We start from the raw sequence: 9,525 nt of genomic DNA, 5'->3' as shown, positions 1-9,525 counted from the left end.
CGATATGATGCATTACGAAGTGAGTAAAGAGATTTGCCGGTAACGAGATTGAACTAGGTATGAAGATACCGACGTCCGAATCTCAGATAAGTAACATACCGATGACAAAGGGAATAACGTATGTTATCATTGCGATTTGACTGATAAAGATCTTCATAGAATATATAGGAACCAATATGAGCATCCAGGTTCCACTATTGGTTATTGACCAGAGATGTGTCTCGGTCATGTCTTCATAGTTCTTGAACCCGTAGGGTCCGCACGCTTAACATTCAATGACGATTTGTATTATGAGTTATATGTTTTGGTGATCGAAGATTGTTTGGAGTCTCGGATAAGATCACGGACATTACGAGGAGTCTTGAAATGGTCGAGAGGTAAAGATTGATATATTGGACGGTGGTATTCGGACACCGGAATGGTTCCGGAGTGTTTCGGGTATTTTTCGGAGTACCGGGAGGTTACCGGAACCCCCCGAGAAAGTAATGGGCCTAAATGGGCCATAGGGGAGAGAGGGGAGCCCGCAAGGGGTGCCCCCCATGGGAGTCCGAATTGGACAAGGGGGAGGGGGCGCGGCGCCCTTTCCTTCTTCCTCTCCCTCTCCTTCCCCTTTCCTCCTCCGAAAGAAAAGAAAAGGGGGCTGACTAGGATTGGGAGTCCTAGTCGGTTTCCCGCCACTTGGGCGCGCCCCTAGGGCCGGCCTCCTCCCCTCCTCCTTTATATACAGGGGCAGGGGCACCCCAAAGCACAACGGTTGTTTCTTAGCTGTGTGCGGTGCCCCCTCCACAGTTTACTCCTCCGGTCATATTGTCGTAGTGCTTAGGCGAAGCCCTGCGCGGATCACATCACCATCACCGTCACCACGCCGTTGTGCTGACGAAACTCTCCCTCGACACTTTGCTGGATCAAGAGTTTGAGGGACGTCATCGAGCTGAACGTGTGCAGAACTCATAGGTGTCATACGTTCGGTGCTTGATCGGTTGGATCACGAAGACGTTCGACTACATCGACCGCGTTAAGCTAATGCTTCCGCTTTCGGTCTACGAGGGTACGTGGACACACTCTCCCCCTCTCGTTGCTATGCATATCCTAGATAGATCTTGCGTGATCGTAGGAAATTTTTGAAATTGCATGCTACGTTCCCCAATAGTGGCATCTGAGCCAGGTTTATGCGTAGATGATATGCACGAGTAGAACACAAAGAGTTGTGGGTGATCATAGTCATACTGCTTACCACCAACGTCTTATTTTGATTCAGCGGTATTGTTGGATGAAGCGGCACGGACCAACCTTACATGACCACGTTCATGAGATTGGTTCCACCGACAGACATGCAACTAGTTTTGCATAAAGGTGCCTGGCGGGTGTCTGTTTCTCCAACTTTAGTTGAATCGAATTTCACTACGGTCGGTCCTTATTGAAGGTTCAAATAGCACACTTGACGAAAAATCGTTGTGGTTTTGATGCGTAGGTAAGAACGGTTCTTACTAGAAGCCCGTAGCAGCCATGTAAAACTTGCAACAGCAAAGTAGAGGACGTCTAACTTGTTTTTGCAGGGCATGTTGTGATGTGATATGGTCAAGACATGATGTGATATACGTTATTGTATGAGATGATCATGTTTTGTAAAAGTTATCGGCAACTGGCAGGAACCTTATGGTTGTCGCTTTATTGTATGAAATGCAATCGCCGTGTAATTGCTTTACTTTATCACTATGTGTTAGCTATAGTCGTAGAAGCAATAGTTGGCGAGATGACAATGACATTACGATGGAGATCAAGGTGTCAAGCCGGTGACGATGGAGATCATGATGGTGCTTTGGAGATGGAGATCAAAGGCACAAGATGATGATGACCATATCATGTCACATATTTTGATGCATGTGATGTTTATCTTTTATGCATCTTATTTTGCTTAGTACAACAGTAGCATTATAAGATGATCCCTCACTAAATTTCAAGGTATAAGTGTTCTCCCTGAGTCTGCACCATTGTGACAGTTCATCGTGCCGAGACACCACATGATGATCGGGTGTGATAAGCTCTACGTTCACATACAACGGGTGCAAGACAGTTTTGCACGTGCAGAATACTCGGGTTAAACTTGACGAGCCTAGCATGTACAAACATGGCCTCGGAACACTGAGACCGAAAGGTCGAACGTGAATCATATAGTAGATATGATCAACATAGAAATGTTCACCATTGAAAACTACTCCATCTCACGTGATGATCGGACATGGTTTAGTTGATATGTATCATGTGATCAATTAGATGACTCGAGGGATGTCTATCTAAGTGGGAGTTCTTAAGTAATATGATTAATTGAACTTAAATTTATCATGAATTTACTCCTGATAGTTTTTGCATATCTACGTTGTAGATCAATGGCCCATGCTACCGTTCCCTTGAATTTTAATGCGTTCCTAGAGAAAGCTAAGTTGAAAGATGATGGTAGCAACTACACGGACTGGGTCCGTAACTTGAGGATTATCCTCATTGCTGCACAGAAGAATTACGTCCTTGATGCACCACTAGGTGCAAGACCCCCTGCAGGAGCAACTCCGAACGATATGAACGTCCGACAAGCTAAATCTGATGACTACTCGATAGTTCAGTGTGCCATGCTTACGGCTTAGAATCAGGACTTCAAAGATGTTTTGAACGTCATGGAGCATATGAGATGTTCCAGGAGTTGAAGTTAATATTTCAAGCAAATGCCCGAGTTGAGAGATATGAAGTCTCCAACAAGTTCTATACCTGCAAGATGGAGGAGAACAGTTCTGTTAGTGAACACATACTCAGAATGTCTGGGTACCATAACCACTTGACTCAGCTGGGAGTTAATCTTCCGGATGATAGTGTCATTGACAGAGTTCTTCAATCATTGCCACCAAGCTATAAAGGCTTCATGATGAACTATAATATGCAAGGGATGAACAAGACGATTCGTGAGCTCTTCGCAATGCTCAAGGCTGCCGAGGTAGAAATCAAGAAGGATCATCAAGTGTTGATGGTTAACAAGACCACTAGTTTCAAGAAAAAGGGCAAAGGGAAGAAGGGAACTTCAAGAAGAATAGAAAGCAAGTTGCTGCTTCCGGGAAGAAGCCCAAGTCTGGACCTAAGCCTGAAACTGAGTGCTTCTACTGCAAAGAGACTGGTCACTGGAAGCGGAACTGCCCCAAGTATTTGGCGGATAAGAAGGATGGCAAAGTGAAAGGTATATTTGATATACATGTTATTGATGTGTACCTTACTAATGCTCGTAGTAGCGCCTGGGTATTTGATACTGCTTCTGTTGCTCATATTTGCAACTCGAAATGGGGGCTACAGATTAAACAAAGATTGGCTAAGGACGAGGTGATGATGCACGTCAGAAATGGTTCCAAGGTCGATGTGATCGCCTCGGCACGCTACCTCTACATCTACCTTCGGGATTAGTTTTAGACCTGAATAATTGTTATTTGGTGCCAGCATTGAGCATGAACATTATATCTAGAGCGTGTTTAATGCGAGATGGTTATTCATTTAAATCAGAGAATAATGGTTGTTCTATTTATATGAGTAATATCTTTTATGGTCATGCGCCCTTGATGAGTGGTATATTTTTGTTGAATCTCGATCATGGTGATACACTATTCATAATATTGATGCCAAAAGATGCAAAGTTAATAATGATAGTGCAACTTATTTGTGGCACTGCCATTTAGGTCATATTGGTGTAAAATGCATGAAGAAACTCCATGTTGATGGGCTTTTGGAATCACTTGATTATGACTCACTTGATGCTTGCGAACCATGCCTCATGGGCAAGATGACTAAGACTCCATTCTCCAGAACAATGGAGCGAGCCACTGACTTATTGGAAATAATACATACTGATGTATGCGGTCCGATGAGTGTTGAGGCTCGTGGCGGGTATCGTTATTTTCTGACCTTCACAGATGATTTGAGCAGATATGGGTATATCTACTTAATGAAACACAAGTCTGAAACATTTGAAAAGTTCAAAGAATTTCAGAGTGAAGTGGAAAATCATCATAACAAGAAAATAAAGTTTCTACTATCTGATCACGGAGGCGAATATTTGAGTTACGAGTTTGGTCTTCATTTAAAACAATGTGGAATAGTTTCGCAACTCACACCACCTGGAACACCACAGCGTAATGGTGTGTCCGAACGTCGTAACCGTACTTTATTAGATATGGTGCAATCTATGATGTCTCTTACCGATTTACCACTATCGTTTTGGGGTTATGCATTAGAGACAACTGCATTCACATTAAATAGGGCACCATCTAAATCCATTGAGACGACACCGTATGAACTGTGGTTTGGCAAGAAACCTAAGCTGTCATTTCTTAAAGTTTGGGGTTGTATGCTTATGTGAAAAAGCTTCAACCTGATAAGCTCGAACCCAAATTGGAGAAGTGCGTCTTCATAGGATACCCAAAAGAAACTGTTGGGTATACCTTCTGTCACAGATCCAAAGGCAAGATATTTGTTGCTAAGAATGGATCCTTTCTAGAGAAGGAGTTTCTCTCAAAAGAAGTGAGTGGGAGGAAAGTAGAACTTGATGAGGTAGTTGTACCTTCTCTCGAATTGGAAAGTATTTCATCACAGAAATCAGTTCCAGTGATGCCTACACCAATTAATGAGGAAGCTAATGATGATGATCATGAAACTTCAGATCAAGTTACTACCAAACCTCGTAGGTCAACCAGAGTACGTTTCGCACCAGAGTGGTATGGTAATCCTGTTCTGGAAGTCATGCTACTAGACCATGATGAACCTGCGAACTATGAGGAAGTGATGATGAGCCCAGATTCCACAAAATGGCATGAGGCCATGAAATCTAAGATGGGATCCATGTATGAGAACAAAGTATGGACTTTGGTTGACTTGCCCAATGATCGGCAAGCCATAGAGAATAAATGGATCTTCAAGAAGAAGACTGACGCTGATGGTAATGTTACTATCTACAAAGCTCGACTTGTTGCAGAAGGTTTTCGACAAGTTCAAGGAGTTGACTACGATGAGACCTTCTCACCCGTAGCGATGCTTAAGTCTGTCCGAATCATGTTAGCAATTGCCACATTTTATGATTATGAAATTTGGCAAATGGATGTCAAAACTGCATTCCTTAATGGACGTCTTAAAGAAGAGTTGTATATGATGCAACTAAAAGATTTTGTCGATCCTAAAGGTGCTAGCAAAGTGTGCAAGCTCCGGCGATCCATTTATGGACTAGTGCAAGCCTCTCGGAGTTGGAATATATGCTTTGATAGTGTGATCAAAGCATATGGTTTTATACAGACTTTTGGAGAAGCATGTATTTACAAGAAAGTGAGTGGGAGCTCTATAGCATTTCTAATATTATATGTGGATGACATATTGTTGATTGGAAATGATATAGAATTTCTGGATAGCATAAAAGGATACTTGAAAAGGATTTTTTCAATGGAAGACCTCAGTGAAGCTGCTTATATATTGGGCATCAAGATCTATAGAGATAGATCAAGACGCTTAATTGGACTTCCACAAAACACATACCTTAATAAAGTTTTGAAGAAGTTCAAAATGGATCAGTCAAAGAAAGGGTGCTTGCATGTGTTACAAGGTGTGAAGTTGAGTCAGACTCAATGCCCGACCACTGCAGAAGATAGAGAGAAAATGAAAGTCATTCCCTATGCCTCAGCCATATGTTCTATCATGTATGCAATGTTGTGTACTAGACCTGATGTGTGCCTTGCTATAAGTTTAGCAGGGAGGTACCAAAGTAATCCAGGAGTGGATCACTGGACAGCAGTCAAGAACATGCTGAAATACCTGAAAAGGACTAAGGATATTTTTCTCGTTTATGGAGGTGACAAAGAGCTTATTGTAAATGATTACGTTGATGCTAGCTTTGACACTGATCCGGATAACTCTAAGTCGCAAACCGGATACATATTTATATTGAATGGTGGAGCTGTCAGTTGGTGTAGTTCCAAGCAGAGCGTCATGGTAGGATCTATGTGTGAAGCGGAGTACATAGCTGCTTCGGAAGCAGCAAATGAAGGAGTTCATATCCGATCTAGGTGTAATACCTAGTGCATCGGGTCCAATGAAAATCTTTTATGACAACACTGAAGCAATTGCCTTAACGAAGGAATCCAGATTTGACAAGAGAACGAAACACATCAAGAGACGCTTCAACTCCATTCGCGATCAAGTCAAGGAGGGAGACATAGAGATTTGCAAAATACATACGGATCTGAATGTTGAGACCCGTTGACTAAGCATCTTCCATGAGCAAAACATGATCATCACCAAGACTCCATGGGTGTTAGAATCATTACAATGTAATCTAGATTATTGACTCTAGTGCAAGTGGGAGACTGAAGCAAATATGCCCTAGAGGCAATAATAAAGTTGTTATTTCTATTTCCTTATATCATGATAAATGTTTATTATTCATGCTAGAATTGTATTAACCGGAAACTTGATACATGTGTGAATACATAGACAAAACAAAGTGTCCCTAGTATGACTCTACTTGACTAGCTCGTTAATCAAAGATGGTTAAGTTTCATGACCATAGACATGTGTTGTCATTTGATGAACGGGATCACATCATTAGGAGAATGATGTGATGGACAAGACCCATCCATTAGCTTAGTATAATGATCGTAAAGTTTTATTGCTATTGCTTTCTTCATGGCTTATACATATTCCTTTGACTATGAGATTATGCAACTCCCGAATACCGGAGGAACACCTTGTGTGCTATCAAACGTCACAACATAACTAGGTGATTATAAAGATTCTCTACAGGTGTCTCCGAAGGTGTTTGCTGGGTTGGCATAGGTCGAGATTAGGATTTATCACTCTGAGTATGAGAGAGGTATCTCCGGGCCCTCTCGGTAATGCACATCACGATAAGACTTGCAAGCTATGTGACTAATGAGTTAGTTGCGAGATGATGCATTACGGAACGAGTAAAGAGACTTGCCGGTAACGAGATTGAACTAGGTATGAAGATTCCGATGATCGAATCTCGGATAAGTAACATACCAATGACAAAGGGAATAACATGTGTTGTCCTTGCGATTTGACCGGTAAAGATCTTCGTAGAATATGTAGGAAGCAATATGAGCATCCAGGTTCCACTGTTGGTTATTGACCGGAGATGTGTCTCGGTCATGTCTACATAGTTCTCAAACCCACAGGGTCCGCATGCTTAATGTTCGATGACGATTTGTATTATGAGTTATGTGTTTTGGTGACCGAAGATTGTTCAGAGTCCCGGATAAGATCACAGACATGACAAGGAGTCTTGAAATGGTCGAGAGGTAAAGATTGATATATTGGACGATGGTATTCGGACACCGGAATGGTTCCAGAGTGTTTCAGGTATTTTTCGGAGTACCGGGAGGTTACCGGAACCCCCTGGGAAAGTAATGGGCCTACATGGGCCATAGGGGAGAGAGAGGGGAGCCCGCAAGGGGTGGAACCCCCCTCCCCCCATGGGATTCCGAATTGGACAAGGGGGAGGGGCGCGACCCCCTTTCCTTCTCCCTCTCCCTCTCCCTCATCTTCCCCCCTCCGAAAGAAAGGAAAAGGCGGGCTGACTAGGATTGGGAGTCCTAGTCGGTTTCCCCCCACATGGGCGCGCCCCTAGGGCCGGCCTCCTCCCCTCCTCCTTTATATATGGGGGCAGGAGGGCACCACAAAGCACAACAGTTGTTTCTTAGCCGTGTGCGGTGCCCCCCTCCAGAGTTTACTCCTCCGATCATATTGTCGTAGTGCTTAGGCGAAGCCCTGTGCGGATCACATCAGCATCACCTGTAATGCTATTTATGTACTTTGATTGACGTGGCGAGTGTAAGCCAACTATGTATCTCCCCTTTTATTATCTATATTACATGGGATGTTGTGAAGATTGCCTAACTTGCGACATTGCTTTCAATGCGGTTATGCCTCTAAGTCGTGCCTCGACACGTGGGAGATATAGCCGCATCGAGGGCGTTACAAGTTGGTAATCAGAGCCTTCCCCGACCTTAGGAGCCCCATTGCTTGATCGTTATTAGCGGCCGAGTTGTGTCTAGAAAAAATGTTTTGAGTCATTTAGGAATTATATATCGGAGAGTTTAGGAATTCTTTTTACTCCCCAGTCTCCTCATCGCTCTGGTAAGGCATCCTGACGTAGAGTTTTGACTCTTCTCTTCTCAAATTTCACTAAAAAAAATTTAGGATCACGCGGGTATCTTGGAATCGTTCCGATGGTTTTGTGACGAGAACATTGTTCTTGGTGCCTCCTGTCTTTAGGGGTTGTGGCAGTGTCCCGGGGAGTTGAGCTCCGAGGTGTTGTCGTCACAATTTTATCGTTGCAATTCTGGAATACCTGAGTTTAGTACACCGACATCGAAAATCTCTTTTATGCAGTTCGTTGGTGAGATAACCTCGACGCCACCCAGTACTGGGGCGGGAGTTCGGGAGTATCGCCATAACTTGTATAACGGATGCTTTTCGAAGGTTGAGGTAGATGGTTTCCGAAGTTTTTCTCGGTTATGTGTTGAAGGATGGATACAGCTGGATGTAGGATTTGCTAGGTTTGGGTGAGATATTATGCTTCCCCTGTATCCCCAACACCTGATTGCATAACCGGAAAGGTTCGGGAGTTTCATAGGTGGGAATTCTTGTAGCTCTAGTTCTTCTTCCACGGATATTGGGTTTGATATTGGGATTTCTTACCGAGTATTCGTTCTTCATCCGTACCTTCTTGATTTATTCCTCTACCTAAATTCTAAGTGGGCTTCTCAATTTATGGATATGTGACCATTTCAAGAGGAATGCATTCGTTCATTTTGTTCGGATGTGAAGACTATATGTTGCAATTTTCATTCCGTTGGATTCAGCTTCAATATTTACCTATCAATGTGCTAACGGTTGTCACCCTCTCCAGGATGGCTCCCGCTAAGAGCACCAATCAGAATCAGAATCAGGATCCGCCACCACCTCCACCTCCTCCGGAGGCATGGCAAGCTGTGATGGCCACAACCAATGCAAACACACAGTTGATCATGCAAATTCTTCAAGAGCGCAATCAAGCGAACCAAGGCAACCAAGGCAACAATCAGAATCACTTTGCTACACTCAACCAATTCCTTGCTAACGGGCCAAAGACTTTCAGCAATTGTGTTGAGGCAACTGATGCTGATGATTGGCTCGTGGATCTGTGCAAGCATTTCGAGTGCAGTAACGTCAGGCCTGAGGACTTTGTCAAGTTCGCTTCCTTCCAACTCAAAGACCAAGCTGCAGAATGGTTCCAGCAGTACAAGGATTCCAGAGGAGGCCGTGCGATTACCTGGGATGAATTCTGTCAAGACTTCAAAGCTCATCATATCCCTCAGAGCGTGGTTGAAAGCAAGCGTGAGGAATTCCGCAACCTGAAGCAAGGCTCTTTGTCTGTCTATGACTACAACAAGTTGTTTCAGAAGCTCGCCCGCTTTGCTAAGCAGGACGTCCCCGACGAGAAGAGTA

Source organism: Triticum urartu, chromosome 5A (assembly GCF_056163025.1).
Source record: "Triticum urartu cultivar PI428250 chromosome 5A, HENAU_Tu73, whole genome shotgun sequence".
Classification (NCBI taxonomy): Eukaryota; Viridiplantae; Streptophyta; class Magnoliopsida; order Poales; family Poaceae; genus Triticum; species Triticum urartu.
The sequence above is the reverse complement of the archived record's forward strand: the minus strand, read 5'-3'. Positions refer to the sequence as shown.